A 15,575-nucleotide genomic window follows, 5' to 3' on the forward strand; every position below is an offset into this window, starting at 1 on the left:
TTTGGATTCAGCCTAAAACTGCCTTTGAACATTTGCAGGCACTTCTACAAACAGATTCTTTCATGTAGAGCCATAATGTTTTGTCTCCTGAGATACTGATACAACTTCGGGCTTCGCTTGCGCATCAGAATTCATTTAGCAACCCATTCATCTTCATAAGTTATACCTTTCACTGAGTTTCGTCTGGCAGCAAGAAAACAGCTTCTTACTGTCAGTTGTTTTTTGGGAAGAGACTTAATCGTTTCGTCTAAGGCGGCTCAGGGAGAGGACGATTAGCTTCTTTCATTTCAGTGACTTGCGCCTGTGTATTGCGCCTGTGAACGGGAGATATTACGCTTTGGTTTCTTAAAACAGATGCTTGGGCAAGTTGGTAATCCATTGAGGGTCTTGGTTTCTGACTTGTTGTGGTCTTCTAGTCCCTAATTTTTTTGTTTTGTGGCAGCCTCCTTGGCAGATGCACTTAACGCAGGACTGCTTTCCTATCTGTTACCAAAGAACATTTTTCTGCGAAAAACATTTCTCTGTAAGACCTGTAGTTTCTTGCAGCGGGCTTCATCCCTACAAGTTCTCAGTTTCAACAATCATCAGCTCTGCCTCCCTTCGAGTTTTAAGTACTCGTTTGTATCTCTTGTTTCCCTGTGCATATACGGTCGCAAAGACGGAGCCCCGCTCAGGAATGGTTTTCCAAACCTTGCCTATTTTTCAACGAAAAGTTCGGCAAAGTTATTTGCTTCCCCTCCAGAAAACCGAAGGTCAGATCATCAACTGATAACGCGGGCACTTTCATCCATATGTCGCCGGAATGATGATACCCTCAAATGGGTGCCAATATTCGCAGTTAGAAGCAGCAGCGTCTGGAGGCTTGAAAAATGATGTGTGCTGATCCTCCAGTCCAGAACATGCTCTATCTGCAGTATGAATAGGAAATTGGGTATCCACCTGGTTTTCACATCCGCCGTCGTCGATCGCGCTCTCGATGCTCGCATACCAACTTTTTTCTCCTTTTCGTTGCTCTGGGAAGCACAAGGTTCTTCGAGCAGTCATGAAATATTTTAGGCACCGTTTCATGCTTCAGGCGAGGTCTCTCGCGGGGAATCTCGTTAAGGACGCCATTCATGGTTACATGGAATGTGCGCTCAATGCAACTACTTTCGAAATCTTTTTCGCAGACTACCGCCTTCAATGACCGCTTTCTATCTGTTCTCTTGATGCTTGTGCAGGATTCGCCGGCGCCGAGAGCAGAGACATGTTTTCGTTGCTTGAGCGATATCCACAGCCAGACATCGGCACAAAGCATGTTCGTTCTTTAGAAGGCCGCTCTACAGTGGAGATTCTTACTCTTCAACATTAGCATGAAGAACGACCATTTCGATATGCACGCATCAAAGAACACGCACCAAAAAGTTACTCACACCCAATCAGACGGTAACGGCGGCTGCGCTTAGCGCGGTCATCTGCAAAGTCAAATCGTCTGCTAGCGTGTGCTGGATGATGATGATGTGTGTGCTTACGCACACCTACTTTGCGAGCGCCCCTAAGTGGCGACTAGCGGCAGACATTGCAAACGGCGCCATCCATTCCTAGGAAAACTGCCGGTGCACGGGACACGTTCCACACACTGTCCCACTACCTCGATCAGCTTCAACACAATCTCGTCCTTGCACATTGCATATTGCAAGGCCCATTTAACGAACTACGAATCTAATTTTCAACCTTGGGACCGAAATTTATAAAAATATGTATTGAAAACATGAATCGTTCAGGAAATTCAAAAATAAACAAATACAGCTTCAATTCAACCACCAAATAAATATGGTCACCAGTTTTGTTTCGGTTTCGGTGAAAACCCTATGCGACAGATTGCTTCACCCAGCTTATGCAATGAATCCTTGAAGCCCACATTCCGCACAGAAACGGTGTTTGGCCGGCAGTACTTTTAATACCAAATTTTGTTTAAGTACTTGCCTGAATCGATCGGAAGAAGTTAGATGTTTCTATCGTATGCGGCAGACGCGGAAAGCCAAAAAGGCTTGTGCCCGCTCGATGCACTGGTGGCGCCATCTTGTGCTGTTTGCAATGATCTTCCTCCAAAAAAAGTTCGCATATCTTCTCCTGTAAAAGAGTGGTTGCAAACAGGACAAGATGACGCCACCAGTGCCATTGTTTTGCAGCGGCTCGTCTTGCTTCCCTGCCGCCGCATACGATAGAAACCAAACTCCGACCTCTTCTGATCGAATAACGCAAATATTCCAAACAAGTTAAGTATTAAAAATACTGCCAACCAAATACGATTTCTGTCAGAAATTACGGCACGCATGTAATTACACAACGTGGTGTATATAAAACGTTTCTTCGCCGAGGTTCATGCGTGTACTGCATTTGAAGTTGTCATTGGCTCATGCGGATGAACAAAACGGTGAAGAAAGCAAAACCCACCTTTTAAGACCACTTGGACTGTATTGTACCTTTGCAGTTCAGGGACTCTAATGCAATGCTCTAAATGAAGATAATCGACTCTGAAGGTGAATCTGATTGCTATAATGTAAATGCAAGCCTCAGAAATTTGTAATTAATGAAAAATATCGGTGATTACTTTTTGACTGTGTCCTTTAGTGAAATAAGCACCTCTTATGCCTGCAAAAAGCTGTGTGCCACCTGATGCGTATTAGAACAGTACCAGATACTATGTCACTTTCTGTGCGTAAAATACTTGTCATTGCTTTAGTGTACAGCATAGTGCACTAAGGCATTACTGTTTAGAGAATTTGCCCGGTTCACTAGCAGGTGAGGATCAATGCCATTCTGCACTCATTTTAAAATGTAGATTATGATCTAGACCTAGGTTCCACTTCCGATATTTTCAAAGTACTTACATCACAAGATTTTGCTCAGCTTCTGAAGAAAAATGTCTTACTTAAACAATTTTGGAATTTTGGGAATAATAAATACCCTTTATCCGACACGGCTCATTGGACCTAAACAACTGCATATCTAAACGGTCTGCAAGATATGGGTATCGTTCTATTTTTCTTTAACAAGTTACCACTATCATTATTCGGGCTAAAACAAAATACACACTGAAAAAGATGTTGAAATACGCGATTTGTACAATTTATGTTTCCCACATGTCTTGGCGGCTCATGTGTTTTACAGCGATGCGAATGCGAGCAAATGCAATTAAAGCACAAGTTGACATGTCATAAGTTAAAGAAGTTTTGTTGTGTTGGAAGATACGTTTTATGTTCCATTTATATGCACGTAATATGACTGCACATAAACTAAATAAGACTTGAGAGAGCATTGTTTGACAGGCTTTTGCTTGGCGGTTTAGCATAGAGAATGCAGCAAAACGATGTCACCACACGTAAACGTCCGTATAGGTGGGGAAAATTACTATTCTATAGCCCTCTACTACAGTACCTCTTTCCCTCCGACCTTTGCACTAGAGTAAAACATTCATTTGAGGAAAATGATCTAAGGGCTAGTGGTGGGGTTGGTCAGGTGCTCAGCCTAGGATTCTATTGGCTAAAGCCACTGTTTAAGCTCTCAGAACCAAGGTCCTTTGTGCCGTTAAGTCGTAAGTGGACAGGGCCACCTCCGATCTACCCACGTTTGGTTTCCTTGGCAAGCCCATTATATGAAAGGTCTGCACTGCAAAATGTGCATTGAGCGTAGAAGGGATTCGGGCTAATAGCGTGCAGTCTACCTTCTTCCTTTCCCATATGGCGTGGCTAGCGAAATTGTGAAAGATACAGTGGCTTTCCCCTTACGGAAACCCCATATCTGCTCCAGATATGGAACATATGCTTCCAGATACAAATATATAAGGCTGCAAGTAAGACCTTATCTGGGCCAGATAAGGTCATATATGTGCAAAATGTTGCCCTTATACGGCTCAGATTTGGCCATATCATGCAACATATAATCCATATCTGAACGGCTAACGGGACCTTATATGGCTTGATCAGGGGCATATATGGTATCCTCGCGACCTTATGTGGCCTGATAAAGGGCATATAAGGCATCGGCATGACCTTATATAGACAGACTAGGGCCATATGCCTGGCATCAACAGGACTTTATATAACCTCATCGGGGCCTTAATTATGTAGGCGCCATAGTTATCGTATATTAGCAATATATGGCCTTCATCTGCATTCTGCAAATATCCAGTATTGGCATCATGTGGTCGAGCTTCAATTTTTCTACACTTAGCATGGCCTGCATGTTTAGTGTTAATTATATATCCAATTTAGAAAATAGCTACGACTCCTAATATTTCAAATATTCTGCAGATTTGGCTGCACCCTAATTATTACACCATGTGTTCCTTAATCCAGGAGGGCGCTGGGTGATAGCTATATGCTCCTCTTTCCACCTACTAACTCGCATTTTCATTTAAAATGCGGCCGCAGTCCGGTGCACAAAAGCATGGTCGGTTAAGTAGAGCGATTCAAAATATCAAGAAAATGATGGCAGTTCAGTATACGGCCCCCTCCGCGCTGTCAGACGGTGACTCACCCTCAGAGACAGCTGGCGGTTGCTTCGTCGAGAGCCGCAGTGGCTAGACAGTGACTCCTCCTCTCCCGCGTTCCCCTCTTCCCTCTCGGACAGCGGCGGCCCCTGCGTCGCTGGCTCGCATTTCATCTCTCCTCCTCGCGGCCACGCTTCATACCGCGTAGGCCGCGAGCTCTCCGTTTTGTGTGTGCTTGCTTCTTCCCCCTCCCCCTTTCAACTCCTTGCACCTAAGCACTTGGTATCTCGTTCCTTTCCTTTTCTTTGGCAGACATCGGAGTTCGGTGCGGCTGGCGGGCGTGCTGCATGTTGTGTATGCTGGTGTGTGTGCGTGTGCCAGCACCTGTTCGCTATTAGCTGTTTGCATGTAACAAAAATGCGAAAGCAAACCTACAAGAGTTTCAGTCTGACCGTCGGCACAGAGGAAATCACTGTGTCCCACTGCGGGTGGAAGCTGCCTCCCCAGCCTTGGCAGCGAACCTGATGGTCGATTGAGCTTTTCGGGGATTCTGTCCTGGGTGGCCCGGCCAAATCTTCACCATTGTGTCGGATCGCACCCTCATCGTGCCGCCTCATCTTCACACCCGATCACCAAAACCGTGAGCGTGAGACGTCTTGTCGGGAACTAGCACTTGCCAGCCTCAGGATTGTTCACTTTATTATTTTGATGGAAAATTAATTTTCCAATCAGTAAATTGGATGGTAATTGCCAGTATGTGATTTTTTTTTCGTACATTTTGTTGCTAATTTGTCTTTCGCTCCAGCAATTTTGACAAATTTCAGTGGGTGGATAGGGTCCTTCATTATTTATTATCATTATTATTTGCACTACCTAAGTAGCTTCATGCTTGATTTGGTTTAGCGGCACCTGTCATGACAAATGCCATCGGACATGCTTTTTTGGATTTCTCTCCAAATTTGAAAGGCAACCACGAGTTAGGCGCGTTCGCTCATTTTGCACTGCAGTCTCTGCTTAAGGTAACACCAGTACTTCCTGACAGCCTATATGTACTTTGCTAAGGTTTAGGTATTATCAGCAGTCCCAGCAGTTTGTGTTTTATCATCCTACGGTTTAGCGGTACGTTTTCCGGGTGTCGACAAACCTTTAAATTCCATTTTAATAGTCTAGTTCGATTAATAGAAATTTATTTTATTTAGCTTCGCAAGTAAACCAGCTCTAACTAAAAGCCTTTACTGGTAAAAGCTCTGTGTGTAAAAGAGTAGAATAAAAATGTAATATCTAATTTAATAGGTTAATGTATTTCACTTTAGCGTCTCGTGTAGACATTACTCTGTTGAGATATCTCATTAGTTTGTTATAATATCGCGCGTAAATGAGTAGAATCTCAATATTTACTAACGAATGAGCATGTCTTTGACCCTCGGTATACACACCTAATTCAGCACCGTCTTTGAGCGATTCCATATAGGTAGGGAAAAAAGAAAACCTGTGGTTTCAAAGCTATTTTCCTGTAAGGTTTCAAATAAAAGGGGAAATTCAGGTTTCCCTTGGCAATATTGATTGAGCATGCATTTAGCTGGAGCACTGAAATTGTTTTTTGTGTGTTGTAATAGTGTTATGTTGATATGCAGATATATAGATCTATAGTTCAAAACCTACCTGCCATGCGGGCTAGATCTCTAAATCAGGAATAGGGTAGATAAGGCATATCTGACCAGATATGCCTTATCTGGTACTCGAAATCAGAATTGGGAAGATCAGGCATATACAACCAGATATGCCTTATCTGGTACTAGAAATGAGGAATTGGGCAGATATGCCTTATCTGGCCTAGATCTGTCCTAATATACCCTATCTGCCCAATTCCTGTTATACCTGATCTGGATTTTTTTTATAAGACCAGATATGGCATTTCCGTAAGGGTCCCTTCCTATAAACCTCCAATTTATACAGGGTCTGCAAGGTGCCCACGAACTGGGCAGTTTGTGCACATTGAAGAACCCCAGGTAATTAAAATTTCCGCAACCCTCCATGAAAACAATGCTGCTATGTAACGAGGCTTGAAAAACGCATGCAGTATCACTGCCAAGTACTGCACACATCTTTGCTTATGAGTGGGATAGTACTATGCTGTGGCAGATGAAGGTAAACTGTTTCGGCACTGCTTCCTTGCGCAGCTTGACGCAGCTGAGGCAGTGTGCGCTCGTGACGAACGTGCCGTTCTTGGATGTGCTGATAACTTTCACAGACCACATAAATTAGTGTGGGGGCATATAGCTGGCTCAGAAACAGGACAAAATCGTTTAATGCGCCCTCTGTGCATCTGACGACACTGCATGCGAGGAGCTTTTATTGGTATCATGCCACACTGCAAGAAAGGCCGCAGAGGCTCTTGCCATTCTGGAACACTCGTCTGGAGATTTCCAACAGAAATATAAAATATTGCTAGCACACAGAGTTCAAGTAACAAGTATTAGACTATTTCTCTGCTTTTCTCTAAATAAATTTGCAGAGAGGTTTTTCACTGTAGTTTAGGGGTTATTCAATAATTCGAACAGTTTTCTGGCGCCTTGAATTCCGAATATTAGCGCAATTCAGCCCTACAACTAAAGAGGTTCCTACGGACAACTGAAAGCTCTAACTTGACCCATGGTGGTGACAGTTCTATAGGTGAAAAACAAGAACAGCATGGTACTGAAATGGATTCTTTATTGGACTGACTTGCACCCACAAATTGAACTCTGCAATAACTGCAACAAGCTCACACTGTGGTTACCAAACAAAATGGGCGTCGTTCTTAGGCTATGAGCAACTTAAAGCAAACAAACTTTTGAAATTGGTACTGCAATCATCCTACACACTCTCTAGCAAACGTTTTCACATACCCATAAATATTCCACATAAACTCGCAGAATATCCCACTCAAAAATAAAGTAATACAAGCATGACGGTACTAATCAATGAATGAACTACACCTTTGCAACAATATCCTATTCCCACACAGGAACAGCCACTTTAAAATAATCAGACAGCGCAATGAAGTACCAAACATCTATTTCCTTGAAGTACATATTAACGACAACATGCCGTAAATCACCCATGGCTTTCTTCCAATGAGTTGGCAGCTTGACATGCATGATCACATATATATCACAGATTGCACCCTCCACAGAATGGGGCTAAAACAGCACTTTGCTAAGTAGCCCACCATCTCCGAATGCGAGGACACAGATTGTCTCATGACTCAGTGCAGCCAAAAAACTGAAGTTTCTGTGTAGACGTCTAGGATATTTGACCTTCGTGCTAGTGTTTGACTCATTAAAGAGTAAACTTTCAGTGTAAAATAACTGCACACCACCACTTCACCATAATGCATAAACGCAACGAAGTACTGCCGACACAAATCCTGCCTGTCAGGACAATCCAACATAACATGAACTAGATCACTGTGCCAATGCACACACGTTAGTGACAATACTGCCGCACATCAAACTTGTTCTTTAGGACCATCAAAAGCGGCACATACACTACGTACACCTCCGAGCTCATTCTGGAGGCGTAAGGTTTTTATTAGGGACAAACTGCCATGTCAAGTAATCACATAGCAGTGTACAATCGTACTTCTGGAATGCCCATGTATGTGTGGGCACTACGTCATGTTGCCAAATAAAAACTCGAAAACCTTTGAAAAGTCCTCAACCCTAGCTCTCACGACGAAGCGAGGCCAGTGAGTCGTGAACTTACACAGCTATTGACATACATTTCACTTTACCGAAGAGCCTGCGCATTCCGTATGGTAAGGCCCTTGCCTTACTGTACGTTTTAAAGGGCCGCTGTCCAGGGTATGACATTTTAAGCAAAGGAGCCCTATGCTTCGATCAGGTACCGGAGATAGACTGTGCAAAATTCTACGGTGATACGCGCAACGCAAAGCAGCAAAAATGCAAATTAAAGCTCTCTCAGCCTCCCCTTCAGGATACTAGCTTCCCCATCTCTATGCTGGCCCGCCGAGCCGCAAGGCTGATGTCAGAGTAGAGACGTTCATTGGTCCGTCTCGCTGACTGACGGGTGAAGGATGGGCGTACACCAATAATTGTGTCCACAACTCGCTGCTGCGCGCTTTTCCCTCGCCACGGCCGGACTGAACGAAATAAATGCAGTGGCGCGCACTCCCTCGCCCGTTTCGTTTTTGCACAAGCAGAGTGCTACGCCCTACCTACCACCAAACATGGAGGTGGAATGGGATTTTGGCTTGCAGAGGCTAGATAACCGGGCAGGAGAGTGAAAAACCTTTGTGAAGGAACCGAAGGAGGGGAACACTACAGAATCGGGTGATTGCAGTGGCTGTAACTGCCTTATTAGTTACTCTTTCCAAAAACATTTTTTTCGGCATTGCGTTCTGGGGGCGAAGCCTCAAAGTCATGGGGAAGAAAATATTTTCGACAAGAGGGGGAACACAAGGGGGAGAAACCCACCCCTCTGGGCCGCGGTGTTGTGAAAACGAGCCGCCTTCGGGCGCCTGAACCGGTTTCCAGGGCGCCCCTCGGGGGTTAGGGATTTTAGTCGGTTGGCTTAAAACCACCCCTTGGAGGAGGGGTGTCCGCTGCCTTTTCTTCGCTCTCCTGGCAACTTCGCAGGTTGCACTACGTGGGAATTGCGCGTTGTAGTAGCTGGCTGTGTTGCGGTGGGGTATTCTTTTGCTGTGACAGACCTTATTGTGACGTACCAAGAAACATTATTTTCCGTTTTCACTGACTGAGGAGTACACATTATGTCGATCGGTTCCAACAGATGTCAGTTTTGGTTTCGCGACAGTTCGGTTTTGCAGTCGACAGAGTTATTAAGCAACTTTTGGAGCAGCCATGGCGCAGAAGTGGGCAAAAACATCGAATTTGTAGCAGCATGTAGCAGGATTTGATCTGGCCCAGTTTGGCGCGATTGGCGCAGCAGTTTCACCACTGGCTGTACAGCAAACGCAGCTGCCCTTGCCCAACACTGTCAAGTTAAGACCGACGAAATTTTATGATGAAAAATTTTATGATGAAAAGAAAGAAAAAAACTGAAGCAAACGAGAAAACAAAAAACAATTAAGGCTAGAACAGTAGAAAACACAATGGAAAAAATGTGGCATGGTTGCGAGCAGCTCAGAGGCCCGTGAAGGAGTAGTGGCACAAAGAGGTGGTGGCTCTTCTGGGGCTGTAGTCTCCATTGCCGACGTCCTGCATTCAGCGCTTTTCTGTAGTTAAGGGGAGGAGGGAAGAGACCAAAAAGGTTATTTGAGAGTTCACTTCCCATCTCAGTTAAACGCATTTCGTCTGGGCACTTTCACATCTTGCATTACTAAACTGGATGATACCACGCGTGCGATATATCTGTGCGCTACCTTTTTGTGGCAAATGACCAGTCGCCCCTGCCAATGCCCTATGCAACATTTGAAATGAACTGCAGTGGTCTGCAAGCATCAAAATCATCAAAGTACTAGTAAGCAACTGTGCAGGCTTTCCGTGCAACGCCAGTGTGTCTTTTTTTGGACTTCCCGATTTGGGGCGGTCGACTTACATTCGAGTCAACTTACAACCTTGTAAATCTGTAGATAGGTTTAAAATCAATTTTGAGAATTATTCTTCAAAACAGCATCCAGGTCTGTCAACCAATGGCCGCTGGCGTCACGACGAGATATCACCCGCATGTCGTCTGCTATTCACGGTGTAGGCTGCACTCTTGCATGCACGCGGTGTTTTCTTTTTTTTCTTCGGCAAAAATATTTTATTCCATTCTCTTTTTTTCTTGGAGAAGCCTTCACCATAAGTGACCTTAGTGATCTTCGGACTTGTTTTGGGCTTCGTCTAGAGATCGTCGAGGAGACCGAAATTGATGCGCTCAGACTGTATTATTTGAGCATACAATCAGGAGTATGTTTTTATGTTATGAGAGTTACCTTGTTTAGCAGCAATCGGCCCCGTTTATAAAAAGGTACATGACCAAAGTATCCTTCCGCCTTGTGCGCTACGAAAGGGGGATGGGTTGGCATTGTGCTGCTGATTTCCGAGCTATTACCCGCCGATCATTTTGTACAAAAACTAACAGGAAACCCTAAACAAGCATATGTTTACGCGAGAGCACTCCTTACGACATCAGAGGAGCAGACAAAACTTTTGTATGAAGCGGTACCTGTGGACTTGCTATTATATGCGCGTGTCAGTCAAACTTATATATTTTCAGCTGGTAAATCATTGGTAAAGAATGCGCCGCTTTAGTCCCGTCATCGCAATACCCAGCAGGATTTGAATGCAATTTACTGCCCGCAGCGGTGGCGTAGCGGTAGAACATCCGCATCGCATGCAAGAGGACCGGGGTTTAAATCCCGGTGCCGCGCAATTCTCCACCGGATGAAAGAAAAAAAAATCCGCGTGTTGTTGGAATTGCATAAACAGGTTTGGGGTGCGACCTGATGCCGGTGAACACCTCCGGCAACGCACTCCCTCACCAGAACAGGTGTTGGCCACCCTGGTGCAGTAATTGGCCGCAACCTCCTATGATAAGCTCCATAAAACCCCGGCCCTCAGTCGTCACCAGCGGCTGCCGAACAACTGACCACGGCGGCGGTCAGACCTGTGACGCAGCAGGCGGTGCTAAGAAAGCCTGGCTCCGCTGGACTGGCCGCCATTGGAAACTGACCTTGGCAACGTTTAATGCTAGAACCCTAGCTAGTGAAGCTAGCTTAGCAGTGCTGTTAGAGGAACTAGAGGGCATGAAATGGGATGTCATAGGGCTTAGTGAGGTTAGGAGGCCGAATAAGGCATATACTGTACTGAAAGATGGGCATGTACTGTGTTATCGAGGCTTACCAGGGAGGCGACAACTAGGAGTAGGTTTCCTTGTCAATAAGTATATAGCGGGTAATATAGATGAATTCTATAGTATTAATGAGAGGGTTGCAGGCATAGTAATTAGGCTGAATAAGCGGTATAAACTGAAGGTTGTACATGCCTATGCACCTACATGTAGTTATGATGACCAGGCAGTTGAAAGCTTCTATGAAGATGTAGAATCGGCAATGCGAAAAGTAAAGACGCAGTATACTGTACTAATGGGCGATTTCAATACCAAGGTAGGGAAAAAACAGGCAGGAGACAACGCAGTAGGTGACTATGGCATTGGTTCTAGGAATAGCAGGGGGGAGTTACTAGTTGAGTTTGCAGAGCGCAATAACTTACGAATCATGAATACCTTCTTCAGAAAACGGAAGAACCGGAAATGGACATGGAAAAGTCCTAACGGAGAGACTAAAAATTAAATCGACTTCATAATGTGTTCAACCCCCGCCATTATGCAAGATGTAGAGCTAATCGGGAAAGTGCGATGCAGTGACCACAGGATGGTGAGGTCCCGAATTAGCCTAAATCTGAAGAAGGAACGCAACAGATTAGTAAGAAAGAAACCCATCAACGAATTAGTGGTGAGGGGAGGGCAGAAGAGTTCAGGATCTCGCTACAGAATAGGTTTTCAGCTCTAACTGAGGATGGCGACATTACCCTAGAGGCAAGGAACAATAATTTCAGAGATATCATTGCTGAGTGCGCGGTAGAAGTAGGCGGTAGGATAGTTAGAGAGGATACCGGTAAGCTGTCTAAGGAGACGAAAGATTTGCTTGAGAAACGCCAGAGTATGAAAGCTTCCAATCCAACGGACCAGATCGAATTGGCCGAGATATCAAAGCTAATCAATAAGCGCAAGGTGGCCGATATTAGGAAGTATAACATGGAGAAAATTGAGCAGGCTGTAAAGAACGGGGGAAGCCTTAAAGCGGTAAAGATGAAATTGGGCATAGGCAAAAACCAGATGTATGCGATAAGGGACAAGGCGGGCAACGTCATCACTAATATGGAAAAGATAGTCAAAGTAGCCGAGGAGTTCTATACAGATCTCTACAGTAGCCAAAGTAGTCAGGACCGTAATGAGATTGGCGGTAGGGAAAAACAGTCAGACGTTCCACCAGTGACGAAGGACGAGGTCAAGAAAGCACTAGAAACTATGAAAAGGGGGAAATCAGCTGGAGAGGATCAGATAACTACAGATTTGCTGAAGGCCGGGGGGGTATCGTGCTTGAAAACCTGGCCACCCTGTATACGCATTGCCTGGTGTCATCGACGGTACCGGAACCATGGAAGAATGCAAACACAATCCTCATTCACAAGAAAGGGGACTCTAAGGACCTTAAAAATTACAGACCAATCATCTTACTGTCTGTTACGTATAAGGTATTTACTAAGGTAATCGCTAATAGAATCAGGACAACCTTAGACTGCAATCAAGCAAAGGATCAAGCAGGGTTTCGGAAACGGCACTCTACTATCGATCATATCCATACCATCAATCAGATGATAGAAAAATGCTCGGAATATAACCAGCCCTTATACATAGCATTCATAGATTACGAAAAAGCATTTGACTCAGTTTAAACCTCGGCGGTGATGCAGGCATTGCGAAATCAGGGGGTAGACGAGTCATACGTGAAAGTGCTGGAAGATATATATAGCGGCTGCACAGCAACCATAGTTCTGCACAAAGAAAGTAACAAAATTCCCCTAAAGAAAGGTGTTAGGCAAGGAGACACAATCTCCCCAGTACTATTTACAGCTTGTTTAGAGGAAGTATTCAGAGACTTGGAATGGGAGCACTTAGGGATAAGGGTAGATGGAGAATACCTCAGTAATCTGCGATTTGCTGATGACATTGCCTTGCTAAACAACTCGGGGGATGAACTGCAAATAATGATTGATGACCTAGACAGGAAAAGTAGAAAGGTAGGCTTCAAAATCAATATGCAGAAGACTAAGGTAATGTTCAACAGCCTCGGGAAGGAACAGCAGTTTACATTAGGTAGCGGAATACTGGAAGTAGTAGGCGAATATGTCTACTTAGGACAGGTAGTAACCGCAGATCCGGACCACGAAAAGGAAATAACAAAAGAATACGATTGGGATGGAGCGCATTTGGCAAGCACTCGCAGATTATGACTAGCAGCTTACCGGTATCGCTCAAGAGGAAAGTATAAAACAGTTGCATCTTACCTGTACTCACCTATGGGGCTGAAACGTGGAGGCTAACCAAGAGAGTTCTACTTAAGTTGAGGACAACCCAGAGGGCTATGGAACGAAAAATGGTAGGGGTAACATTAAGAGATAGAAAGTGTCCAGAGTGGGTCAAAGAAATAACTCAAGTTACCGACATTCTAGTAGAAATTAAGAAGAAGAAATGGACATCTGCAGGACATGTCGTGCGGAGAGAGGATAACCGATGGTCGATGAGGGTAACAAACTAGATTCCAAGGGAAGGAAAGCGTAGCAGGGGGCGGCAGAAAGTTAGGTGGGCGGATGAGATTAAGAAGTTCGCAGGGGTCAAGTGGATGCAGCTAGCACAGAACCGGGTTAAGTGGAGAAATATGGGAGAGGCCTTCGCCCTGCAGTGGGTATAATCAGGATGATGATGATGATGATGATGATGATGATGATGATGATGATGATGATGATACTGCCCGCACCGAAAAAGGGCCTCCCATCCACCGTCGTCTTCATCTCGCCTTCCCCGCAGCCGCGCGCGACTGCGACAGACTTCCGAGCGTAACCTTGCGTTTTTCTGGTGCTTGTCCAGCACGTTAATTGTGACTGCTTCAGCGTAAATATCCACCATTTGGAATTTAAAGTGGGAGCCCGAAACTCCCGTAGATATTTGCCGATTCGCGAATTACGTCTGCACCCACAGTGTGTTTGTTTACATAGCTTTTGTTATGACTGGATATATGCTGCTCATTTGCACGGCATAAAATGTGGGCTGAGCTAGCACAACCAAATCTAACCACTTCTTTTTGCACCCGTTACACCCTTGTTTGATCACAAATTACAACTGCGCTTTAAGAAGCCCCATGGATGCTGCATACTCTACCTGCGCCGGGTACTCAAAGGTGGCGCCGACAGCTGCCGGCTTGCGCTTGTCAGACAGAGTCACATAAACTCTTCCTGCTTAATGTGCACGCGCTTTGTAATGTTAGCTGTCGCCAATTTGGGTTTGGTACTGCCAGATCTGCACTCGACGCCTACAACCGTTAAAGTTGTGAATGTGTGCTTCGTAATCGCCAAAACACTAGACCCGAACCCCGCTACTCCCGGTATTCCTAGTCTCACACCTGACAGTTCGGCGCCGACTCAAAAATCTGGCTAAGGTCGTGGCTGATAAACACTGTTAAGCTACAGACAAGCGCAGCTGTTCAGGCCGTTAACTAATCGGGTGAAGTTCTAACTCTGCCTCCGATTCAACCAAAACAGATCGGGCGACCATCCGCTGTTCAGTTCTATCGGCGTCGTGGGGCCAAAAACATCACACTATGGTGATAGGCGACCATTGGTTGTGCTGGTGTCGTCGCAGGAGTAATGCATCATTAAGGTAAAGAACATAACAACCTAACCATGCAGCCCACTGACTGTGACAGTGCCTTATGCTGAAGAAAATATTCCTTACTCCATATCGCCTTTGTGTGGTAACATCTATATCAAGCACTTCTGCATGAGGGATGACCACTGTCAATTGTCCACAACAGAAAACGAGCCATGTCCTTTGATATCGCAGCCTGAATTGCAGACAACGCTCCCCCGCGTATTTTCTTTCGACGCCACATGAGCATTTCAAAATGTCGGTCTCTCTTGGAGGGAGGAGTTTTCAGATTACGATTTCTATCGCATTATTGTAATATGCGCCACATACTAGGCACTAAATATTTGCGATTAGAATCACAGACCTGCATATACTTCACAGAAGTATAAAACTGCAATACCTCAAACGACCCTGTCATCATCCTTTTAAGTCAATAAAATATCAATGGACTCTAAAAGAAGGCGAACTGGAGCAGACAAGTCGGGTGGATAGATAAGAACAGATAAAGATAGATGGGAACAGATAAAGGAAGACAGACAGACATTACTACTGTCTCCAACTACAGTCTGGTTCTGGGGTAAAATTAAAAGGTCGGTTTCAGCGGGACATTCGCATAATGAAATAATAAGATGAATAAATAGAGAGCACATCTGCAAACCTGCCGTCT

Source organism: Amblyomma maculatum, unplaced genomic scaffold (genome assembly GCF_055883805.1).
Source record: "Amblyomma maculatum isolate TAMU_Amacu unplaced genomic scaffold, ASM5588380v1 scaffold_13, whole genome shotgun sequence".
Taxonomy (NCBI): Eukaryota; Metazoa; Arthropoda; class Arachnida; order Ixodida; family Ixodidae; genus Amblyomma; species Amblyomma maculatum.